The sequence below is a fragment of the Pelodiscus sinensis genome, chromosome 23 (genome assembly GCF_052426305.1).
Source record: "Pelodiscus sinensis isolate ZL-2025 chromosome 23, ASM5242630v1, whole genome shotgun sequence".
Lineage (NCBI taxonomy): Eukaryota > Metazoa > Chordata > Testudines > Trionychidae > Pelodiscus > Pelodiscus sinensis.
In genome coordinates, this window is record NC_143074.1 from 26,386,297 (window position 1) to 26,411,507 (window position 25,211).

Consider the following 25,211-nt stretch of genomic DNA (forward strand, 5'->3'; position numbering starts at 1 on the left):
GGAGCAGGCTGTGGCTGCAGCTGAGAAGCTGTGGGGCTCGGCCGGGGCTGGGTTTGTGTCCGCGGGCGATGGCCCAGTAAAGCTGACGCCCTGAGAGGAAAGGCCTTGCCCGGCCTGCGGGGGTGTCCGCAGGGCCTGTCGCCGGCAGGAGGCAGTGGGAGCCCCGGTAAAGTCAGTGACCACAAACCCGGCTGCTCCCGGCAATAAGCCAGGACACACGGAGAGCGGCACAGCCCCCGCCCCCACACACCCGGCGGTCCCCCTCAGACCTGGTGCGCGAGGCGCTGCACGGGCCGTGGCCACAGCCAATTGGAGCATTTTGTCAGACAGACTCTCGCTGTGACCAGAGCCGGCGGCAGCAGTACTAATTGCTGGGCCAAGCTCGTTACAGTGTGACAGCGATTTGGGCGGGGGAGGAACACGACACCCCCCTTGTTTCATTTTCACCTTGAAATGTCCACACTGCTGCACAGGCGGCGTCACTAAGCAGGTCCCAGCGATCACCCCAGCGAGCCGAGCCCCCCACGCTGTTACTGCCCCAATGTGGCTCTGGGCTTGTGCTGTGTAACCGCGCACTCTAGCTACACAGGCTGGGGGCACGTGAGGCCACGCCTGTCGGCACACTGTGCGCCTGAGACTGTGTCCGTGGAAGGAGCTGAGACGCGGGTCTGCGGAGCACGTCCCTGTCCAATGGCAGGTGACAAGACGTTTGCTCTTTTCCCTGGGTTTGTGCCTCTTCTAACCCGTTCTCGGGGCTGTTGGTTATTTCTTCTCTTTGGGGCCAGCTGCTGGGTCCCTGGCGTGTCAGACCAGGGAGCCAGGGAAGCCAATCAGCTGGAAGCTCACTGCCGGCCGGAGCACCGCCGTCCACTGGGCAAGGGTCAGCCAAGAGTGATCTGGAGCTGTAGTTTAGAGTCTGCCTGGCTGCAGAACTCCTCCCAAACGCTCAGAGCCAGGCCCACCAAATCTGGCAGGCGGCTTCCTCTTCTCCCAGCTTGAAGCCAGGTTGGGGTTTGGTTGTGCCAGGACAGCCGGAAGCCCCAGGAAAGGGAAAGTTTCCAGAGCATGGAAAGGGAGGGGCTGCTGTTCGGAGGGATGTGATATGGGAGTGGCCACTGGGGGCAGCGGGGCTGGAGCTCCATCTTGCCTGCCAGCACGCGGGTACAGAGCCCCTCCTCCTCCCAGCCCTTGGCTGCAGCACCAGCAGGGGGAGAGGAAAAAGGCCCCTGGCGGCTGGGGAGAGAGAAAAGGCCTGTGCAGGATGGGCCCCCCCCCACCCTGAGCTCCTCACCCCCCAGCCTCCTGCCCTGCCCCCACACACATCCCCAAGGCCCTGCCCTGACTCCTGCACCCCCCCCCCCAAGCCTCTTGCACTGAAGGACCCGGGCAATGCTGGGACGTCTGCTCGTTCGTTATAAAGCACCAACTGCCTGTAATTAATGACTGTTCATAGCTGGTGGCACCTGAAAGCCTGGGCCAGGCTCCAGCAAGCTGCAAGCGGGGACAAGCAGCAACAGGCGGGGTGGGGCGGGTGTGGAGGGAGAAAGGGGGTGACCTTACAGACAGATGGGGGCCACTTCACGGGCCGGGCCTGGCCTGGGTTAGTCCCCATTTTACTGTCCAAGCCGCGGCCTGTTTCTACTGCTATTTGAACCCCCAGTCTGTATTCCGGGCTGCCCCCTTTCAGCCCGGAATCGAAACGCCGGCACCGGCCCACCGCAGGCTGGGAGAGCTCTCTGGGACTGGGGCTTGTCTTGCCAAGAGCCCCGGCCCCATAGCCAGGGAGCAGGTTATCGAGCTGTGGGCCACCAGCAGGGCCCTCCCCTGCAAAGAGCACATGGGCCTGCCCCAGGGGCGCAGCTGATCCCAGGGGAGTAAGGCAAGAGCAGAGTGGGAGGGGGAGCCCAGTACCACATGGACAGCGATCCCACCGCCCCAGGCAGCACGGGCAGGGCAGACGCAGCGCCTGCCTTAGCCCATCCCACAGGAGTGGGGGGGCAGTAGCTACGTGACGCACTCTGCACTACAGCTGCAAACAGCGGGAAGGGAGGGGCCTGCGGAGTGAGAGGACCAAGACCTGGGTGTTTTGCCACCGCTGTTCTTTTGCCTTGACACAAGGTACATTTCTGCAGGGTCGAACGGGTGTATCTCGCCCACAAAACCCCCTCCGCGTTCCCTAACAAGCCGAACACCCACAGCCAGAAAACGTGGTTGAAAAACCTCCCAGCGCCTGGCTCGATGCTTCTGGATCTTTCTGGGGCGCCAGATCACGGGTGGGCCACATGCAACACTTTGTGGCAAGTCCAGGACGAAGGCTCCATTCAGCGAGGGGAATGGTAACAGCAGGTGAGCATCCCTCTCTCGCAAGGCAACCGGGCGTTCCAACGGAATCTGCCGCCTCTGGGGGGAGACAACCGTGGAGCTTAGCAGAGCTAGCTCTGCAGCCCGTGTACGGTTCCCAGCAGGGTGCAGATTCATGACATCCCTGGTTTCCTTGGCATGCAGACCTGCGCCTAATTTCTTCTAAAAGGGCCCGAAGGAAGTCAGCAGATGTTATTATTAAAAGCATTGAGTATCTGCAGCTCCTGAGATATTGTCAGCGCTCTAATTAGCTGATCAAACCGCGGAAAGCAAGGTGTTTCCCAACCGCTTAGTAATGAAAATAAGACCTCCAAGGTTAAAAGGCTTCTTTTAAACTGCACCGAGTTTATAGGTTGCAAAATGTTCTTTAATCAGCACATCCTTGGCAGGCCTGCAGCAGCCAGTCCCGGGAGCTGAGCTATGAGGCCGCATTGCTGGGCCGCGTTAGCAGTTCTCCTTCGGAAGCATTTGCTGCCATTTCTAGCAGCTGCATACTTGGGTTCCCGTCACAAACGGGTTCTCGTTCAAAATGGGCTCTGAGACACACGTCCACACCGAGCCGCCTTAGCTCTGCTCCCAGGCACTTCAACTCTTTCCAACGTTATTTTAACATTGTCAGCCATTCAAAATGCAACCAATTCCAGCCCTTCCCCAGTGCTTTTCCGTTGTCCATTAGTAGCGCTGTGGGCAGATACAGCATCCGTGAAAGGAGCAGCGGCTATCCACACTGACATCTGCGGGTGCAGATACCCAGGGCTCTAAAGCGGATAGCCACAATTTTCAGGGTTCTAGCCATGGGCTGTTGGTGAAGGTAGGGATGGGGGAGGCAAGCCCCCCAGGCCCATCTCTAGCCCCTCCCCTTCTGAGGAGGCCCTGTCCCCTCCCCATCCCCCACGGGGAGGAGAGGGCAGGTGTGCACTTACCCCAGCCTCCCCGCCCTGGCAGGGTGCTGGGAGCAGCAAACACTCCACCCCAGAATGCGGGCGGGGCCATGGCTGGCAGTTTGGGAAGGCAAACCCTCCCCCACCTAGGCTACCGGACGCCCATGGTTCTAGATACAAAATGTGTAACTGCACGTGCATCTGTAGCTGCTCAGAGGAGCGGCGGATATCTGCATGCACAGCCGCAGGGGTCCGGGGACGGCGGGGGGTTTGCAGGGCTGTATTCATTTGGCACAGTTTCATCCTCAGGTGTTTTCCAAGTCTGGCACAAGCCAAACTAGGCAAAGGTGGGGATCGCCATGGGGCCTTGCCAGTTAGAAAGTGTCCCTGGGTCATTCTTCGTCTTTTCTCCAGCCTCATTAGCAAGGCTGATTCTGAGAGCCTGGAGATTTGCAGGCAGCCTGCCGCTCTTAAAGGGGGTAGGGGGAGAGGGCAGCCATTCTTCCACAGCAGCTAGGAATTTGCTTAGTTCTTGGACAGGAAGGGCTCTTTAGACAGTGGAAGACACCGTCGTTGGGACTGGAGTCAATGGATGACAGGGAAGGTGTGGAGAAGAGGGAGCATGCAGTATCGGTGCAGCTCTGGGGGCAGTGGGGGATTTCTTTAGGTGCTCTGCAGTTAAAAGCCCCAGCCTGGCAAGGCTTGGTTCTTTACACGCAGACTGCGACCAGACGACGTTCCAGGGAACATGCCGGGGGAAGGGTGCAGAGTGCAAGCTGCAGCGTCCAGCACGGCCGGCCTGCTCCTCCCACGGCGCTCAGACAGGAAACCCCAAAGCCCCATCCCGCAGGGCCTGGGGAGAGGAGAGAGGCACTGAGCCACGTGGGCCAGCAGGCTGACCAGAGCCCACGAGAGGGGCTTTGCTGTGGCTGCTCAGTGACACGTCCCCTCCCGCCATGCGTCACTTGGCTGTGTCATATCTGGGGGTATTGTAGCCCAGCTGTTTATATCCGCTGATGGGTGATGGCTGCTAGAAATATGCCTGTGTGTGCGCCCCTGGGAGACACGGGGGGGAGGGGTAAATTGTCTCTGATTTTACAGACACGAATCATAGAATCATAAGTGTGTCGAGTTTTGAATTTGAGCTCCCGTCAGGGGCTCAGTGACACCAAACTAGTGACTTAATCACTGTTAAACGTTGTAGCACGTTTCCCTTTCCACGAGTGTGTCATCAGAGAATCACGGACACTAGAACTGGCAGGGACCTCACGAGGCATCGAGTCCAGTCACTGGCCCTCACGGCAGGACCCAGTGCTGTCTAGACCATCCCTGCCAGGCGTCCGTCTAACCTGCGCTTAGATCTCTCCAGGGATGGAGATTCCGCAGCCTCCCCGGGCAACTTATTCCAGTGTTTCACCACCTGACAGGCAGGAAGTTTTTCCTGATGTCCAACCTTAATCTCCCTTGCTGCAGTTTAAGCCCCTTGCTTCTTGTCCTATCCTCAGAGGCTTTCTGATGTGCCCTTTGTTGCAATCCTAATCTGCCATTGACCGACTGCCCAGTGACTGAGAGCCAAACACACCCGCCAATATCTGCCGGAGTCCTAAGAAGGGTCACTGCTTTCCTCGGTTTCCCCAGCCTTTGCTCCTTCTGCCTTCACTCAGGTCTGGAAGCAGAAACAGTGACCTGTAGCTGGGGAGGCTCTGGTGAAATCTGACTGCATGGAAAGCCAGGGGCACTGCAACTCCCGATAGCCCTCTGCCCATGCGAGCTGCCTTCCCATGGCTTTCCAGAGATGCTTGTCACTCACTGTGCCACCTTCCAGCAAGCCTCCTCCAGCCAACGGACTCCGGGTGCTCTGCTCCAAGCCAGCCAGCACACCAGGAACAGAAAGCCGGCCTAGGATGGGGAATGTGTGTCGGGGGAGTGGGGTGGGGCTGCTTCTGTGCTTGTGCGTAGACTCTTACCCCTCGAGCTCTGCAGATCTGCTTCAGAGCTGCCGGCCCCGTGTGCCGAGTTCCGTACCGTGCTCCTCGCTGTGGTACCCGAGCACGCTGTCGTCCTGCACCGCATGGCTGGAAACGCTTCCGAACACTTTCCTCTGCCCACCAGCATTGCCTTTGTCTCACCAGAGCTCAGCTTCCGCAGCTGTTTCTCCGCGAGCTGAGCGCTGGGCCCCCTGGGGCCGTGGTGCGGTCCTGTCTGGGGAAAGACACACAGAGCAGAGAGTCAAGGGGGGGCTGCTGTTGTCTGGCTGAGTCATCTGCTGGCCACATGTGGATACCGAATGGGGCTGGCGAGAGAATTGATCCTCCTGGAGCCCAGACTAAGGGGCCTAGTGGTTTCCCATCACTGCTCCCTGGCTGCATCCCTCCGGGAAGGACTCGAGCCAGTTTCACACATCGCCTGGGACCCTGCCTCCCCCAGGCCGTATCCTAGGACCGTCAGTGGTTACGAGTCATTTGGCCCTCGAATGCTAACCCAGGATGGTCAGTGATGGGCGGGTGTGGCTCGCCTGGGATTCTTACCAGGAATAGCGTTTGCCTGTCGTGGTCGCCGGGTGCCCTTCTCCAGGCGCCGAGATAAGCTTGGAGAAGTCAGGAAACAGCCACACCAAGAGCCAGGCGCGGGGCCTGTCTGTGGAGAAGGACAGCGGGACAAGGCTAAGGCCTGGGCCTGCCGACACCTACCCTCACCAGGGGATTGCCCCGGACTTGTCTGCCAGCCAGCCTTTCCGGGCCCAGCCCGTCACATTCGGCACAGCCCACCCGCAGCAGCACTGGGCGGGCACTCGGCCAGCTGGGCCTTCTGCCCCTCGCGGTGCTCCCTGCTCTTCCTGCCCGGGGAGGGAAGGGGGCTTTCCCTCAGGCTGGGGAAATGGTCTCCCAGGGCCAGAGGCAAGGCCGAGGCTGGGCGCTGGTAGACAGCCCTGTGCGTGGGCTGCTGGGGGACCAGGACGAGGCCTTTCCAATCCCTCCCATCCGGAAGTCGGTGGCTCCGCCGACGCGCTCACTTGCTCTTTACACTCAGTATGTGCCGCGTCTCTGTCCACCCTAAAACTGCCAAAGTGAAACGGCCCCGTGGCGTCTGTGCCACACACCCAGGCTGACGTGGTCTGTGTAGGGTTACCAGGTAGTCCTAAAAAAAATACCGGACACGCTTCATGGCGGAAGGGGGGCAGGGACCGGCCGGGAGGGGAGCAGTGCTGGCCGGGAGGAGGGGGGCCAGGAAACAGAGCTAACGGGGGGGGGGGGCAACAGGGCTGGCTGAGGGAGATAGGGGGGCTGACAGGAAGCAGGGCTGGTTGGTGGGGGGGGGGGGCTTGGCCAGAACAGGACTGGCCCCGGGATATCGAGGGGGGGGCGGTGGAGCTGGCCAGGGGAGCTCAGGAGGAGGAGGAGGAGGAGGAGGAGGAGGGGAGAACTGGCCGCCAGACGCAGGGCTGGCAGGGGTGCAGTGGGGCTGTCCGGGCAAGAGCAGGAACTGGCCAGCAGGAGGCAGAGCAGGAGGCAGAGCTCGCGGCGGGGGTGGGGAGGGACTGGCCAGGGAAGACCAGGAGGAGAAATTGGGGAGAATCAACCAACCGGCCAGCTAAGTGGGGGCGGGGGAGCAAATCAGCCGGCGGAGAGCAGGACTGACAGAGGCCCCAAAAACGGACTGTCCAGTAGAAAACCGGACACCTGGCAACCCGAGATCTGTGAGCAGGCACCTTTTGCCTGGAGCCGGATTGTCTGCGGAGCCGTGAAAACACGAGCACTCGGTGCACACGAGGCCAGACCCTGGCAGCCCAGGGGCACTTGTGAGCTGAGCGCTCGGAGGAAGAGGCCGGTTTCCAAGAGAGGTTTGACTTCCGGCTGTGCCGCCCTCATCTAGTGTGCAGCAGATACAGTGCGTTACTCCACAGGAGTCTGGCGGCTCCATCACTGTTACACGTTTGGAGCGTGGTTCCCTTTCCCGAGTGTGTCTAGTTTTGTATTTGCACTCCAGTCCGGGACGCGGTTGGCAGCAGGACTCCGGCCGTCTGGGTTCCATTGGCTGCAGACCGTCTGGATGATCGCGGCCCAGCCCTGTAACAGCTAGGAGCTGGCATTTGCTCTCGCTTAGTTGTCCCGTTAATTTCGAAAAAGTTGGGTCTGATTTTTCACCGTGTGAATGAGCGCGGCCTCTGGCCCTTTCAGTGCTAGTAACATGGACTGACCCTACCGCACGGAGGTGTTGTGATGCGCCAGTATTTCTGCTAGCGAATCCCTGTGGCAGCCTCCCGGGACAGGTGCTGCTGTTCTGCAAATGTTTGTGCCACTAAAGGTACAAAATTTAAAACCAGGGAAAGCGGCGTGTCCATCGCTTACTGCCTCAGTGTACTGGGGGACTCCTTGTCTTGTCAGTGCAGATGTTCTCGCTCCGCTTTTAAATTTGACATTAAATATTTTTATTGTGTATTTCAAATATTTAACTAAAAGAAGCTTTAAATATTATAATTTCGTCTTTAAAAGAATATAAAAACCATACACCTCTCTGAAAATCCTTGGCAAGCCAAGAAACCATTCGCCCTTGCCAGCGTCAACCCGTTAGCCTTTTCTTTCAGACTGAGAGAACCTTCCAGAAAAACGCGTGTTCTGGACTTTGACCGAACGATGAGTGTGCACGTAATTCTGCGGCGGGAGGGAGAGAGGGCGCTGTGCACCTGCAGGAACTCTCCCAAAATACTGTTCACACAAGGCCGGCATTACACAGCAGGAAACGGTTGCTGTTAATGGGGGCTGCCAGCCAGCCACGAGGCAGAATCACCTCTGAGAATTCTGGGCCAGATGAGCAGAGAAGTGGGGTGTAAAGACGGCCTAGAGCTCCGCTGTGCCTTCTCCCAGCCCAGGCAGGTTAGACCAGTCCCCGGGCTGCTCTGATACCAGCAGCTAACAGCTCCATGTGGCTAGAGAGCAGCCAGAGTGTGGTGCCGTATAGGAGCATCCTCCGGCCATGCTGGCACCGGGGTGGGAGATGCCATAGGAGCCAGTGTCTAGTCCTTTGCCACGGGAGGATCCATCTGACACTGATCGTCTCAGAGCCGGATACACCCACTGGAGACCAGAATCTGCCACTATGGCACAGAGCGAGCACGGCCGGCGTGCTGCATCTGTCTCAAGACCCATCTCAAGCTCGGAGACAAAGAAACAAGGCCCCAGCACGTTCCCGCTTGTCTCTCGGGTTCCAGCACTCAGAATCTGCTGCAGCCACTTGGCAAAAGAGGCCTTTGCCTGCCTCCCCCGGGGCTACACAGGAGCTGTGATGTGACCAGCCTTCTCTAGCGCAAACCCAGACTTGGAAAGTCTCCCTAACACCAGACTTGAAGGGCCTACACAGCAGGGCTTAACCCAAAATAAGTGACACAAATTGAGCCACGTCCACTGCGTAGCTTATTTTGAAATTAGAAGCATCTACACAGCACTTATTTCTAAATCGAGCACTCTTTTTCCCGACTCCCCTTACTCCTCATACAGGGAGGGTTACAGGAGTTGGAGTAAGACGTCCTCCAGCTTGACAGTATTTTGACACTATTTCGAAATAACTGCCTGCTGTGTAGACATGGATTATGTTATTGCAAAATAACACTGCTGTGTAAATGTACCCTACAATACACCCGATTTGAGCCGCGGTAGGTTGGCCTCCTCAGTCCCAAAAAAGAAACCGGTTTGTAACCCAAGTCTGAGTGACGTCCCTTTGCAGCCAAACACAGAACCAATTTCTCATGTGATGTTTTGTTTCCTTTTTCAGTAGCATATCAACAAGCTGCAACACAATCCGTATATTTTCTTACTGGCTCCGTTTATATTTTCAACCATGAACTTCTGCACAACTCAAGACATGGATTCATTAAGAAGCTACCCCCCAGAATAAATCCAGAAGGATTAAAGTGGCAATCCTGCGCTATTCTGTTAGAACCTACCATGTCACATATTGTATTTGGCTGTGTGCATGCTGGCTAGATTACAGAAACCTTACAGGGCATGAAAGCATTTCATCCAACTGAAAGCAACACTAGGCAGAGGCATAGTTTTATATTCAAGGAATTCTTTTCGAAAGTGGAATTTTGTGATTTAAAAAAAACTCAGGAGTCCATTTATAGTTTTTGTCATAACACCAAAAGGGAGCTAGTGCAATCTTTGTCAAATTAGAAACAGGCTCGAGTATTAGTCTTTATGTTGATGGTACTCAGGTATTAATCCATTAAAGTAATCAAAAGAGCTTAAATAAGAATCTGAAGGCTGCAATATATATGTCACTGAACAAGCTGTAAAACTTCCTGAAAAGGTGATTTCAAAGCCATATTGCCCAAGGTTGGCAAATTGCATATTTAATTATTTTGTCAGTCCCTCTTTCTACTCTAATCTTTTGGCAAAAGACCTTCAGACATATGAGATCAGTTAAGATAATTAGGGTATGATGGAATTAGGTGTTACTTGATTTTTAAGAAAGATACCATCCTCTGCTTTGGTATAAAATGTGTGCAGAGCCCAAAAGCTAGGCTGTATTGTAATGTTTTCTTTTCTATAAAGATCAAAGATCTTTAGCCCCTTTCAAGATGTCTGCAGAATTTGTTTCCTAATTATACCACATTTACTTATTTGTGTGCTGGGACATCACAGTTAACTCTTTGATTGTAAAGATGAGATTGGACCTTCATCCAGATGACGGCTGGCCAGCAAAACCCTTGCGTCTCTAAATTGCTTTTTAGATTACACGGCAACTCTAATTCTACTATTTGGACACGGTGTTTGCTTTATTTTTAAACACCCAAATCCTCTCCAGCCCAGATTTATTTTTCCTCCGTGCGAGTTTACACTTTCATTAATATCTTTTACAAGTCCTCACACTCTTCATGAACAAGAGTAAACTAGTCAGGCTTTGATTTGCGGGGAAGTTGGAACTGTTCTGACCCAATACTTAGGCACTTTCCATGAGGTGGTGCCTGAGTTTCTTCAGTAGAAGTTTCTATAAAAGATTTGGAATTAGAATTTTTTGGCTCACTTTCCTGACTTTATTTTCCCCCAGCTAGAGAGAGATAAAAGAGTGGTGAGGCCACCCCTGCAATGTGAAAACAGGCTGGACGGTTTGCCGTTCCAGCCGTGAAGTTACAAAAATCAATTTGATTAGAATAGCATGAAATCTATAAAATAAAAAGCTAAAACATTTATAGGAAAAGTCTAATATGAAACATTTTTAAACAATGTGTTTTATTTACTTTTTATCCATTTCCTTTCAAATACGTTCAAAAGAATCTGAGAATCTTCTCATATGTTTCCTAATTACATTTGCCTTTATGATTCCTGTCTCAACATATTTTCCCCTTCTACTTGGAGCCTTTTAACATGAAACATAAAAAAGCACCATGCCCAGTTTTTGAGAGAATATTTGGAAGAAACAGTCAGTATAATTCAGAAATCACAAATGCCCACAACACAGTGGAAAATGCAAATGACTAAGCTAATGCACAGATAAAATGTGAGTTTATTTAAGCTTTTCTCCTTTCTGTGACTGGCAGCTCCAGAAACCCCGAAAGAGGCTGTGAATACCCCCCCGATTGCAGTCCCTCATTCCTACTGTTTAACCTCTTTTAAAAACTACTGACTGACACTGACAAGAAATGCAAATGACTCTGGACCTGATCCCCCAGTCCCCAGCATTTGACACATGGCAGGATTGGCCCCTTCATGGAAAACAGCAATGGAAGAAATGTTTGTCTTTTCCTTTTTTCCTCTGGGGGGTTAGTAATGCTTTGGCCAAACAACAATATCTCTTGGTAGCAAATACAACATGCGCCTGTGAATATTTTTCAGAAATCTTAATGAAAAGCCTGCTTCTCGTGACCCAGCACTGCTGAGTCTGGCAATAAGTGTAAGAGAAAACTGCTCCGAACGGCAGCTTATTATTAACTGTGGCCGAGGTTCCTAAGTGACTGGTGATTTTGGTATCTCACCTGAAACCCTTGGAGGGGCCCGATTCTGAGGGTGCCAGTGCTCCCTTTCAGGGACTCGGAAGCTGAGCTCTGAAAATCACCCATCACTCATATCTTGGCCATTATTTAAACCACTGGAATCTCTCGCGAGGGAGGAATTTGGCGCTGGTGGCATCTCTGTGCAGGAATGGCTCTCTCGGGACCTGGGGTTTAGCTCGTTGGGTTCCTGATGGACCCCAGAGGACTGACAGACTGTGCTTTTGTATTTACAGCTGTTCCTTACCCCCACGAGCATGCTGCGCCGAGGGGCCGGCGAGGAATTCTGGCTGCCGGGAGCACCTTGTCATTACCAGACCCATCAGCTCTTTTGGGCTCTTTACATCAGGTCTGTACAGTGTCTGGGCCAAAGGGGCTCTGACAGGAACTGGAGACGCTGGGGTTTTGCATATTAATAATCAAGTGGCGATTTATCTCTTTTCTAAGAAAAATGAAACCTGCTACTACTTACTGACACGTTGAGAATAATCCCCGTGTTTTCTTAGAGATGGTCCTAAGGGCGTAGTCATGAATTTATGGCACTTTTCACCTGCAAGATCTCATCTAATTTAGAGATCAAGTAAAAACCGAAAGGGCTTTATTGAAATCTCTGGGAAGGATAGAAGGGACAAAAATATCTCCTGTCTCTGTTTATATTCTCCAGCTTCCTGCTCAGAAGGGGCAGGGTGGGCATTTTTAATTAAAAACATTCGATTTTATCATGTAAATTGGTTTTGTATTTAAATGATGTTTCCCTTTTTAAAAATAAAACTATTGAAATTGAAGTTGAAAGAATGGCAGCTAGTAGGAGGCCGAACTTCCAATAATCTAGTAAAATAGATACAATTATTTTTGTACGCCTTTAAGCAGGCATCTGGAAGCAGAGTTTGTTCAAGAGGGTCCCCAGCTTTTGGCAGCAGTAGCTTGGGGGTAATATTTGCATTTCAGTTTATTCAAGTAGTTCAGTTCAATCACAAGTTCATTCATAGCTGAGAACCCGACAGGAATCTGAAAAAGCAGGAAAGCTTGTTTTCCTCTGTCAGTCTCTGAACAAAACTGGAGGTGGGAGGCTGAGATATATTACTTCACTTGCAAAATATGGGGACCAGAAATAATCACTAGAATTCAACTATATTTACATAATTTATGTTTATTTCCTTTGTTAATAAGATGGTTAATTTTAAAAGCAAAATATATTTTGATACACTTACTTCTTCCCTTTATGTATCCAGCACATCTAAGGAAGTTTTCTTTAATGAATAAACAATCATTTTAGAAGCCTGGGTTTGTGCATTTTAATTAAATTTCAGTTTCCATCTAAATGTAGCCTGACCCAAATAATGAGTCAAATTAGTCAACGTCTAGTAAATAAGAAAAGCATCATTCACCATTTTATAACATACTAACCATGTAAAAATTAAGACTCTGAATAAATGGAAGTTATATCCCATAACTGCCTACAGAAATGTGTGCTGGTCTCCCAGGTCTCCCAGCTACCAAAGGAGCAGCACATTCTGTGCAAAGGCTGTGTGGAGTTGCTAATCAGCATGGTTTAATGGTTACCAAGCACGGAGCATCCACCTTTCTCTGGGAAAACAACGACACATGCAAAAGAAGATGAATATCGATCATTTAAACCCAGGTTTCCCGTTGTGGTTTAAATCACGATTAAAATGGGCGATTTCAACCCCCGCCAGCCCTCCGGGAAGGGCGTTGGGACGTTGCTAGACGTGCTGCTGCAGTGCTGGCCCGGCGGAATGCCGAAGTCGCAGCGCACTCTGTCTCCGGGAGCACGTTACACGGTGGCTGGTGGAAACTGACATTTCCACTGCGGCTTTCAGCCTTCAGAACATCGGAGCCTTCTGCCCAGCAGGGGTTTCTTTGGACGGTTCGGTGCTGAGTCTGGCGTTGCCTCATTCTAGGCAACAAGCAAATCCAGGGACGGCCACTGTCCTCACAACACACCCCAACAGACAGAGCGGCCGACCTGTGGCTCTGGGTAGGAGCCAGGGCTGAGCTGACTTTGCCGATGTCGGAACCAGGGACTCCATGGAGTTAGCACATTACTGATGCTTGGGGCAGAGTGGGGAAGCTACGGCCCAGGGGCTCGATCCAGCCCCTGGCTTCTCTGGATCTGGCCCCCGAGGCTTGGGGCTCCCCTCCAGCATCGGCGAGCCAGTGCTGGGCTCCAACTCTGCAGCTCCCTCCCACCAACCCCCAGCCTGCTCCTGCACCTTTCCACACTCCCAGATCCATCCCCCCCACGACACCCCAAGCCTGCTTCCCGGCAGCCCCCTCCCGCACACTGAACCCCGCCCTAGAGCCTATGGGGACCCACAAGTCTATGAGCCTGGGCCCCCTCGGTGTGCAAGGGGAATACAGGGAGTTTCTTTCTGTTTCTCAGTTGGGGGCCACATCAGTGAGGGGCCTTTTGTTTTGGGTTTTTTTTTGTTTCTCAGAGCACAGGAAGACAGCACACACACACACACGCACGCACACACACCACACACACACACCCCGCAAGCAGGAGCAGCTCGTCCTCCTCATTGGCTGGTGCCAGGAGAGCTGCCCCTTCCTGTTTCCGTTCACGTCAGCCCCTGTAAAAGCCCAAGATTCGTGCCATGATTGGAAACACCTGGACACGGGGCTGTGTCCTTCGGGCACGGAGTCCTCCTGGAGAACCAGGAGTCCAACGGTTGCATTTCTTAAGTCCAAGGCCTCAGGCCAGGCTCTCTTCCTTCTGCTTCTCTGGTGCGGACGGGGCATGAAGTCGCACGTTCGAACGCCTTCCCAGCACTGCAGTCCTTTCTTCCTTCCGCATGCAGCCGCCAGCGCCTCTTGGCCTTGCACCTCCCCTGAGCCGTGCTCAGCTGCTGGCCCAGGGGCTTCCGGCGCCCCCAACAGGATTGTGAGGGGAGTGTCTACAACTGGACTGCGGCCTGGCGTCACATCCTGTGTGATGACATCACACGGCAGCATCGTGATGTCACGTCAGTGCCCTAGCTCAGTGCAGCTGTGCCCGGCTGTGGGGAGTTCTCGCTCTCGGGTTACTCCCGGTGCTGCAGCCCCCGACATCCACCTGGACTGCGCACCGGGGCAGGGCTCGGAGCAGCTTTCTGTCCCTGCTGGGAGTTTCCACGCCACGAGCGCCCTAGGCACTGCTCACCCGTCCCAGGCAGTCGCTCATAGCGCCCTGAGCCAGGGCAGCACCAAATAGCCCCACGAAGCCCATTGCCCCCACTTCACCTCTCCGGCGCCTCATTCGCTGCGGGTAGGTGACCCTTGAACTAGGAATTACTTCCTGCCTCCTCGGGAGCATGAGCCGTGCCGAGGTGCAAGTGCAGACAGCAGGCCCACGTGTCCCCCACGGTTCCCTTTCTACCCGCGAATGCCCCTGTGCCACCCGCCGGGTGCCCGCCTGCCCATTCTAGCCACAGCGCAGCAATTTGTTCCCATACCCGGCGTGTTTCCGCGCACGCACCTAGCACAGCACCTGCTTCTGCCCGGAGCCTCTTCGGCCTCGGCACCTCTTCCCGCTTGCCAATGGCAGAGCATCACAGCCTCATTCCAGGCAGGCGAAATGCCCCAGGGGAGTCTGAGCCACCAGCCTTGAGTCTCTTAGGCCCTGCCTCACTTCAGCCTGTGCCTCCTTGCCCTTGTCTTCAGCAGCTCAGATTACACGTGCTTGGCTGAGTGGTTGAAATGGGGACGTAATCATCTTTCCCTTCACAATGAGAGCTTTCCGTTCTCTGCCCAGCGTTGCCGTTAACTCTTTCCTTTTCAGCTTCTCTTCTGCTCATTTTAATCGGCGTTTGCTCTCGGAATCCAGCGCTTGGCCCCCTCCCTTCCCGCTTACCTTTGGCCCCAGCTGTTTGCACGGACTTATACACAGCGTGGCTGCTGGGCAAGCTGTTTGCCAGCATTCGTTATCTATTCAGGCAAGGTTTCAAATTTGTCTAGTTCCTCTAATCTCCATTTGGGAGGGCTTTTCTCCATAGCACTGACTATGCACTGACTCTATTTTTCCATTTAATCAGTGAATAATTATTCAGCTTCTGCTCTTCAGAAGCCCTGGTGAGTTTGGTGTGCCTGTTTGCTAGTCTTACTTTCTTTGTAAAGCTTTCCCTTTCGGCAATGTTGGATTTTTAACTTCATGTTGCACCGCCCCTCAGATTGGTCCGGTTCAGTAGAGCATTCAAAGAACTCAAGTGTACCCTTAAACACGTACCTAAATCCTTTCCTGAATCGAGTCGTTCTTCTGTCTGACCAAGACCTGTCCGTGAGGGTTGCAAGTGAAATTTTGACTATGTCACTTTTCATGGAACAATCAGAATATTCTGAGGCCCTTGCTTTCTATATGGGTAAAATTTTCCACAACGCCCAGCACGTATTCCAGAGAGATTGCGGGAAACCTGAGCACAAGTTAAGGGGGAGGAGTGTCCTAAGTCTCTTTTGAAAATGAAACTTAGGCTCCTAAAACATATGTGCTTTTGAAAACATTTCTCCTACCTCTTATGGAAGGACATGTCCAATTGTTTCATTTACCTGCTTTTAACAAACTGGATTTGGTGTCCGATACCACATGGGCTGTGGATGAATTTTTGATCAAGGAACTTTGTGATCCCTTCTTGAAAATTTTCTGTGTGAGCTACTAAAAATCCCCAGGCTCCGATCGGAATTCCATCTCTAACTGTACCTTTTTGTCCAGAATTTGTGTAGTCTCTTAAAAAATTATTCAGGGGAAAAGATTTATTCTCAACTGCAGAACTGTCATTAGACTGTCTGTGCCCAAACACCTGGACTTTCCTGTTCAGGTAAAATATACAGAATATTTAATTATGCAGATTAGCTTGTCTGCACTCGGCATTTCCTGGACAGCAATGGTTAATACTAACTAGCTAAACTTTAAAAACTTTTCCCCTGGAAGCATCTCCCGCTTTCCCATACCTAGTAGGTATAATTCTCTGCTCCTTGACATTGTTAATATTCCAATAGAAGTATATTAAAGAGACAACAGCAAAGGGATTGTGGAGCAACAATGAGAGAGTCCTAATATCTGCACATATAAATTAATTCTGCTGCTAGGTTGGAATTCTACTGACAGGCAGTGTTCTTATTCCTCCAGTCCCTATGATGAGCCAGAGACCACCTCCTTTTTAAACAAAATTTTGACAGAAAACCACAGAGAATAGTTCTTCTTTGTATAAATAATTACAAAGCTATACAGCAAAAACTTGTTCAAAGTGAAGAAGTTTAAAAAGCAACCTACCACCTTTAAAACAGTCATTTGTACTAAAATGTTGATAATGATTTGAAGTGAACTTTAAAGTTTATTTCTATTAAATTTAGCTTAATTGAATAAATTAATAGGAAACATTTAAGATTAGGACAAATGATTGCTTATAAATTATACACTAATTCCATGAACATTCTTGTAAGTTTGCACATGCTACAAAATAAAAAGTAAGGGGGAAAAATCATGCATGTCCCCCCATGCTTTAAGGAGTTTTGTAATTGGAATTTACACCATAACTTTGCTTGTCCCATTAGACGCATACTGAAAGATATGTTAAATTCATCATTCACTTGTTAAACTGGTTAAATATGAATATAAATATCTGAGCATTTACCTTGTTGTGACTAGGTGCAGCAGACAAAGTTTCAGGTGAGACCCAATGGCGTGCCTATGCTGAGCTGAGGAGAAGCCCATGGAGGATATGGGTGTGTTAAGTCTTTCTTCAGACAGGTGCACAAACACTTCCCCCTTGTAGGTGCTACCTGCTCTTTACTGGACATTTATTACAAGTCAATGCAATTTCACAAAGCACCTGCATGCAATAAAAACCTATTACATGTGTGAGGCCTTAAGGAAATTAACAGTTCCTCCCTAGGGATGCATATTTTGTTAAGATGTTTATTACAGATGAAGTGGTCCTAGGGTAAAACATTAACAAGTTGTAGAGTGATAAAAGGAATTTTATCATTTCTCAGTGACATAAATAGGAAGAAACATTTAACTAAATCTATAAAATCCTGTTTCCTAATGAATTTGCTTTAACTATTTACTAACTGGATCAACTGACTGCGGCCAACATTTGTTTGTTTGTTTGTTTGTTTGTTTCCCAAAGCAAAATGAATCCATGACCAGACATGTTCATTAACACGATTCGTTCTGCTACCAGAGATAAATAAAATAAATAACTGTCTGAACAGAGTAAGGAAAAATCAGAGCTCTGTGGTGAGATTCAGGAAAGCACGGTTTTAAAAGTTTGTTTGCTGTTGTCATATTGACTTAAGCATTAAATGTTAATTTCACCTTCTGTACTAAATTATAATAATATTATCCTTAGCTCTTACATTCCGTCATATTTTGTGACACGGTCCAGCAATTTATTTTTGGTTAGGGTTACAAAAGCGTATTCTTTTTTTAACACCAGATTAACCGCATTTGTCTGTGCTCCATTATTCGAGATGAAAGCATAGAGTGCTGGCTTTGGACATCACATGCTGAATCTAATTGAATTATATGAATGTAGTTAAATGTCTACTTCAGAAAGGCTATATTCACTTTTAAGATTAGTTACTTCAAGAGTTAATGGGCTATTTAAACAACATAGTCCAAGAGCCAAACACAGGTGGGCTGCGTTAATAACTTTATTTAACCCGCTTTTCCCCCTTTGAGAGGCACAAGCCATCCATTAATGCATTCATTAGAGTTTATGGCGTAGTTCTGCTTTTCTCCTAATGACACTGTCCAGACTCAAACTTGCTCAGCTAATTTAGCCCAGCTGCCCTTTGCCTCTCAGCAACAGGTTTTGTTCTTCAATCCTGCATGCGAACGTGTCCTGGTGATTAGTTCGTGTTGCATTGCTACTCTTTGCAACATTGGTTTGGGTATTTGCTGCATCGGAACCCACTTTTCCTTTGGCTGGGTCCCATGCCAGCCAGCGTGGCTTTGGGCAAATGCCCCGTGGGCAGCCCCGGGGAAAGGCAGTGCTGCCTAAGAGCTGCACCCCAATTCCCAGGTGGACTTGTGTTCCGATTTGATTGAACTGAACAGTTTATGACCTTCCTCTAACCAAAGACGCTACCAAGTTTTAGTGCCCAGGTCTGCTGCAAGCATTGGTAACCATTCCTTGCTAGCGCCACGCCGGAGCCCGCTCCCTGACTTGTCCAACCGAGTCCAGAGACGTTCCTCCGGGACGCCGCCATCTCGGTGAAGTGTGTAATCGGGGGCTGAAGTGCTCGCTTCCCCCAGTAGCTACAGCCCAGCTAGCCTGTGCCTGTTTAGTAGCCAATTCCCCAGGTACTAATGAACATCACAAGGAATAAGAATGCCCAATGTGTCACTCGGACTCACAGCCAGGACCGGATGCACAGACTCAGCACTATCGGCTGCTGAAATGTGCTCAGTTTATTTGGGGATTTTTGTCAGATTAGGTTTTGCGGGTCTGCTAGTCCTGGAGTTTGCCTCTCAGGCAATTTGTGGCCAATGTGAACTAGCCTTCACCGTCTCAGACCCGAGCCATGCTGAGACCTCCGGGCTCTTTACTGCAGCTACTCCCCCGGGAGAGCATGTGCCCGCTAAGTGTGAATTAAAGCTGCACCTCGTCCCACGTGGCATAGTTAACGATCCCAGCGGACGGTGCTGGATGAGTTCTGGGTGGGACTTGCTACAACGCAGCAGGGGGATGGGCTCGTTGGCTCCCGAGGTCTCTTACCCCCCTAGGATTCTAGGATGCTCCCCAGACTGGCACTCGTGTTCTTTTGCACCCGTATTTGGAAAGGGAAAGCTAGTCCCTGCTACAAGCAGGGTGCAAGTCACTGAACATCTCTTACCGGTCCTGCCCTATTGCACCCTGGGTCCCTGCCGGAGCCGCACTGGCTGTCGCCTCTGACAACGAGCATGCCGTACGCTGCAGGCATGACAATGGTGAATGGCAGAAACTGAGACCCACCGCTGCTCCACTCCACTCGGCAGAGGAACGGCCCTTTCGGTGCTTGGATTGCAAATTCAGAGGGGCAGAAGATGCCCAGCTGGCAGGGTATCACCCATACAGTCCTGGCTGCTGCCTAGTGCACTGTGTGGGGAGAGACCTGAGCAGATGTATCCCCTTCGGGCAGTTGCTGTCTGGTTATTGTGCTCACTCCTGGCGCCTCGGAGGGAAACAGGAGCAGTGCAGCTGGTTAGGAATGTGGCAGTGAGGCTTGTCGGGAACGTGGCAGTGCAGCTGGTTAGGAACGTGGCAGTGCAGCTTGTTAGGAACGTGGCAGTACAGCTGGTTAGGAACATGGCAGTGCGCCTGGTTAGGAACTTGAGAATGAGGCTGGCTAGAAACATGGCAGTGTGGCTCGTTGAGGTTGTGGCAATGAGGCTGGTTAGGAACGTGGCAGTGCAGCGCATTAGGAATGTGGCAATGCGGCAGGCTAGAAACATGGCAGTGTGGCGCGTTAGGGACGTGGCAATGAGGCTGGTTAGGAACGTGGCAGTGCAGCACATTAGGAATGCAGCAGTGCGGCTGGTTAGGAACGTGGCAGTGTGGCTCGTTAGGGATGTGGCAGTGAGGCTGGTTAGGAACGTGGCAGTGCAGCACATTAGGAATGCGGCAGTGTGGCTGGTTAGGAACGTGGCAGTGTGGCTCGTTAGGGGTGTGGCAGTGAGGCTGGTTAGGAACGTGGCAGTGTGGCTCGTTAGGGATGTGGCAGTGAGGCTGGTTAGGAACGTGGCAGTGCAGCACATTAGGAATGCGGCAGTGCGGCTGGTTAGGAACGTGGCAGTGTGGCTCGTTAGGGATGTGGCAGTGAGGCTGGTTAGGAACGTGGCAGTGCAGCACATTAGGAATGCGGCAGTGCGGCTGGTTAGGAACGTGGCAGTGTGGCTCGTTGGGGTTGTGGCAATGCGGCAGGCTAGAAACGTGGCAGTGTGGCACGTTAGGGACGTGGCAATGAGGCTGGTTAGGAACGTGGCAGTGCAGCGCATTAGGAATGTGGCAGTGTGGCTGGTTAGGAACGTGGCAGTGTGGCTCGTTAGGGGTGTGGCAGTGAGGCTGGTTAGGAACGTGGCAGTGTGGCTCGTTAGGGATGTGGCAGTGAGGCTGGTTAGGAACGTGGCAGTGCAGCACATTAGGAATGCAGCAGTGCGGCTGGTTAGGAACGTGGCAGTGCAGCACATTAGGAATGCGGCAGTGCGGCTGGTTAGGAACGTGGCAGTGTGGCTCGTTAGGGATGTGGCAGTGAGGCTGGTTAGGAACGTAGCAGTGCAGCACATTAGGAATGCAGCAGTGCGGCTGGTTAGGAACGTGGCAGTGTGGCTCGTTGGGGATGTGGCAGTGAGGCTGGTTAGGAACGTGGCAGTGCAGCACATTAGGAATGCGGCAGTGCGGCTGGTTAGGAATGTGGCAGTGTGGCTCATTAGGGATGTGGCAGTGAGGCTGGTTAGGAACGTGGCAGTGCAGCACATTAGGAATGCGGCAGTGTGGCTGGTTAGGAACGTGGCAGTGTGGCTCGTTAGGGATGTGGCAGTGAGGCTGGTTAGGAACGTGGCAGTGTGGCTCGTTAGGGATGTGGCAGTGAGGCTGGTTAGGAACGTGGCAGTGCAGCACATTAGGAATGCGGCAGTGCGGCTGGTTAGGAACGTGGCAGTGTGGCTCGTTGGGGTTGAGGCAATGTGGCAGGCTAGAAACGTGGCAGTGTGGCACGTTAGGGACGTGGCAATGAGGCTGGTTAGGAACGTGGCAGTGCAGCGCATTAGGAATGTGGCAGTGCGGATGGCTAGAAACGTGGCAGTGTAGCTCATTAGGGACGCGGCAGGACAGGCTTGTTAGAGGTGTGGCAGAGCAGGCTTGCAGAGTCTGGGGCTCAACCAGCAAGGACCCAAGGGTGCTGTTGGGGCTATGTGAAATGGGAGGGGTGAGGTGTTTCCTTAGGGCCCGTTTGTGCAGCTGCTCCTTTGGCCATAAGGAGCCAGTATTCAGGGCCTTGCACTGGGAAGGGGCTTGACGACCCAAGTTGCATCTGTTCTTGGGGTGGGCAGATTTATTGACACCCCCGAATGTCCAGTCTTGCCTGCGGCCCATGCAGGAGCGTTCACACAGAGGGCAAGCTCCTTGTGCAGCCATCCCCACGGCTGCCGCAACAGAGAGAGCTCTTCCCGGGAAACATTCTCCCTCAGCTTCCTGCCAGGCCCATTCATGCCCCCTCTCCGCTTGCTGCCTCCATTCATGCCCCCTCTCCGCTTGCGGTGGGGTTCTGTTGGCTTCTTGGTCCTCCCAGCTCCGCTGTGCTCTGCCATGTGCCGTGCGGTGCTCTGGGCATGGCCTCCGTGGTCTGCAGTGGCCTTTGGCTGGACTGCTCCTTGAGCTGGGACTGGCCGCGTGCTTGAGTCTGGTGGCTGCAGAGAACCCTGTGGGTGTCTCTGCATTCCCCTGGTGGCTGTCATCAGGGTCACCCTCCGGTCTGCACGTGTAGGGCCAGCCCTGAGGGTGGAGAACTCTCCGTGCAGAACTCACCAGCTGCCCCTGGCTGCAGGAGAAGGGGCCATTAGGCATTCGGGGCTGGCTGTGTGTGGAAAGCGCCTGATGGAGCCAAGCTCTGATATGCCTGGTCCTCCACTGGCAGAAAGACCCTTCTTTACACTGACGGCACAGAGAAGAGGGGCCCTGCTGGGCCAGGGAGCTGGGGGTGCAAGCAGGAGCCACAAGCCGTTCCTGGCACCCGTCACCCCCCGCTATGTGGCCATGAATTCAAGGCCAAAGAGCTGTCTCGCCATGTGAGTGCGCCATGGCTGGGCACTGTGGGACAGTGGGAGCTGCAAATTCAGCGAACGGTCCTGTGGCCCCTTAGCGACTAACCTAAATACAGAGACTCACGAGCTGCCATGGGCAAAGCCCACTTCCTCCGCTGAGCCGGGGTGGCAGAAAATGGGAACCCAGAGAGAGAAAAATGTCCATCAGTTGTAGGCTGGGTGCTAATGAGGCTAATGGTGTGGACTGGAGGTGGCCCCCCCCTCGTTTAGCTTTTGGTGTCAATGTGGTGTTAAATGTATGGAAGGCTGGTTTTATAACGGGACAGCCAATGAATATCTTCGGTCAGGCCAAGGGAGATGGTGTCAGATTTGCATCTGAAGGCCAATTCCGCCCCTCTCTCTAGTTGGCTGCTGAAATTCCTGTGAAGAAGAAAGGCTGCTTTGAAACCCGTGTGTGCATGTGTGCGTGTGTGCGTGCGTGTGTGCGTGCGTGTGTGAGTGAATGCGTGTGTGCGTGCGTGTGTGAGTGAATGCGTGTGTGCGTGTGTGAGTGAATGCGTGTGTGCGTGAGTGCGTGTGTGCGTGAGTGCGTGCGTGTGTGAGTGAGTGCGTGTGTGCGTGCGTGTGTGAGTGAATGCGTGTGTGCGTGAGTGCGTGTGTGCGTGCGTGTGTGAGTGAATGCGTGTGTGCGTGAGTGCGTGTGTGCGTGTGTGAGTGAATGCGTGTGTGAGTGAATGCGTGTGTGCGTGCGTGTGTGAGTGAATGCGTGTGTGCGTGCCCAGGCAGGTGCCAACATCCCCTGCAGGTCTGTTTGTTGCCGTGTCTGACGTCCGACTTGTGTCCCTTCCTGCTTTCAGAGCCGGGCTGGCTTGGCCGATGGGCGCGGCAGCAGGGCACTGCTGGCCCGGGACGGCACAGGGTGCACTGGGAGACGTGCAGGTCCCGTGATGCTGTCGCTAGTGTGTGTGTGTGGGGGGGTCAAAGCTGGCACCAGGGTGGGCGCAGGGTAGGTTCCTGGGTGCGTGTGTCCGAGGTGCGGTGTGTGGCCGCTGGGGGGTATTTGCTGAGGGGGGCTGTCTGTAGACTGGGACTGGCCCAGCCCCAGGCCGGCGAGTGGAAGGGGTCATTTCCCAGGGCGGGCGGTGGACGGTCAGTGATATGCTGGAGAGTTTGAGCTGGGGGCAATCGGTGACGGCCAGTGGGGTTCTGTTATTTTCCATGTTGTGCCTGGGAGCTTTGTCCTCCCTGCTTGCTGGGTCTGAGCCGGAGCTGCTGACGGCACCAATACAACAACGGGTTTGCTGGGACAGAGCAAGGATTTGTGCTGCCTTTTATTGCTGTCGGCCAAGCCCACAATGGGGCGAGGATGCGGCTCTGGGCGAGGATGCGGCTCTGGGGCGAGGATGCAGCTCTGGGGCAAGGATGCGGTTCTGGGGCAAGGATGCGGCTCTGGGGCGAGGATGCGGCTCTGGGGCAAGGATGCGGCTCTAGGGCTAGGATGCGGCTCTAGGGTGAGGATGCGGCTCTGGGGTGAGGATGCGGCTCTGGGGCGAGGATGCGGCTCTGGGCGAGGATGCGGCTCCAGGGTTAGGATGCGGCTCTGGGGCGAGGATGCGGCTCTAGGGGTAGGATGTAGGATGTGACAACGTGGTGCCTGGAGGGGGAGTGAAACACTCGGGGTTGCTCTGGCCAGCCCCGTGCACAACGGGGCCCTTCCAAGACGTGTTCACGCAGATCCCGGGGTGCTGCCCGTCCCGCACACGGTCCCGGCGGGGCGCACAGGCGAGTCCAGCCCCGGGGATTCCATCCCGCCCCGGCCCCACTGTCGCGTTACTGGATTTTAAAGGGAGAAGCCAGATCACTGTTGCACCCATGGGGGGTGCCCCAGAAGTCTGTACAAAGGGGGTGATGTGAGGAGTCACGTGAAGGGTTATGTGCCACTGATTCTGTGTGTGCCACTCGTGTGTGATCTCTGTATGTGGAGCTAGAAACATGGACTCTGTAGGGATGCTGGAAAATTCTGTCGGAGGCAGCGCGATGGGCCAGGAATGCTCAGCCAGTGGCTGTGCTAATTAGTGAGACTCCAGAGCCAATAGATCTAAGTGCCAGAGACACCCCTGGGGGGTGTCTGGAGACCTGCGAGCGAGCCAGGAGAACGATTGCTGACTTGGGACACAGGGATAGGTCAATGGACCATGTGACCTGCAGTGACCTGCTCTGGCCAGGAAGATGCCAGGGGAGGTATACAAGTGCCGTGTGGCACCCTCCATCTGGTCTTCAGTTTTGCTCTAATCCCAGATGCAGCCTTGCAGGGAACAAGCCGGGAAGAACCGTGGACCCATCCTGACATAGGATGTAACCAGAGACTTTTAAGCCAGCAGTTTGAAACATCTCTGCTGTGAGCCTGCATTGAGAACTGGGAGATTCGCTGCATGTAACATATGATACTTTAACAACCTCACTCTCAGGCTTTTCTTTCTTTTAGTGATAAACCTTTCGAGTTTAGATTCTAAAGGACTGGCCCAGCCTGATCTTGTGGGTAGGACCCAGAGTGTAAATTAATTGGGACCTGTGGCTGGTTTCTTGGGACTGGAAGAACCTGTTTGGGGAAGGTGAGATCAGGTTGTATAACCCCTCACCTGTGTTAGGCCCAGGGCTGACTGGGGCACAGGAAGAGCTGGGGTGTCTGAGGGGTTTTGCTCATGAGGTTTCAGGCCGGCTGGATTGGCAGCTGCAGCACTCTGTGCGACTGGTTTGTGGCCTGTTTGGGAAGGTCTCCAGTCAGGGGCTGTAAGGAGCCCCGAGTCTGAGCAATTCGCCCTGAGTGGACGCCCTTGGCCATGCCAGACCCAGCCTGGCCTGTCACACCTGTCCCCTCCTCTCCACTGTGTAGTTGCGTACACGCAGCATGAGCGTGTCCACCTGCCAGGCAGTACACAGCTAGGGTACATCTAAACTACATGCCTCCGTCGACGGAGGCATGTAGATTAGCCAGATCGGCAGAGGGAAATGAAGCCGCGATTAAAATAATCGCGGCTTCATTTAAATGTAAATGGCTGCCCCGCTCTGCCGATCAGCTGTTTGTCGGCAGATCGGGGCAGTCTGGACGCGCCGCGCCGACAAAGAAGCCTTTCTTGATCGGCACAGGTATGCCTCGTGAAACCGGGTTTACCTGTGCCGATCAACACGGCCCGGTCCGTCACAGATACTCATGATAATAATAACACTTACTTAATTA

General features: G+C 53.1%; 1 long non-coding RNA gene across 1 annotated transcript; it reads right to left on the minus strand.

Annotated features, from left to right (window-relative positions):
• Positions 1 to 3,509: 3,509 nt before the first annotated feature.
• LOC106732013 (uncharacterized) lies at positions 3,510 to 16,982 on the minus strand. Its single transcript, XR_001368254.4, has 4 exons — positions 16,860 to 16,982; positions 5,771 to 5,879; positions 5,210 to 5,444; positions 3,510 to 4,095 (listed from the first exon to the last, which is right to left on the minus strand). It is a non-coding gene; the product is annotated as an uncharacterized LOC106732013 (long non-coding RNA).
• Between the last annotated feature and the right edge of the window lie 8,229 nt (positions 16,983 to 25,211).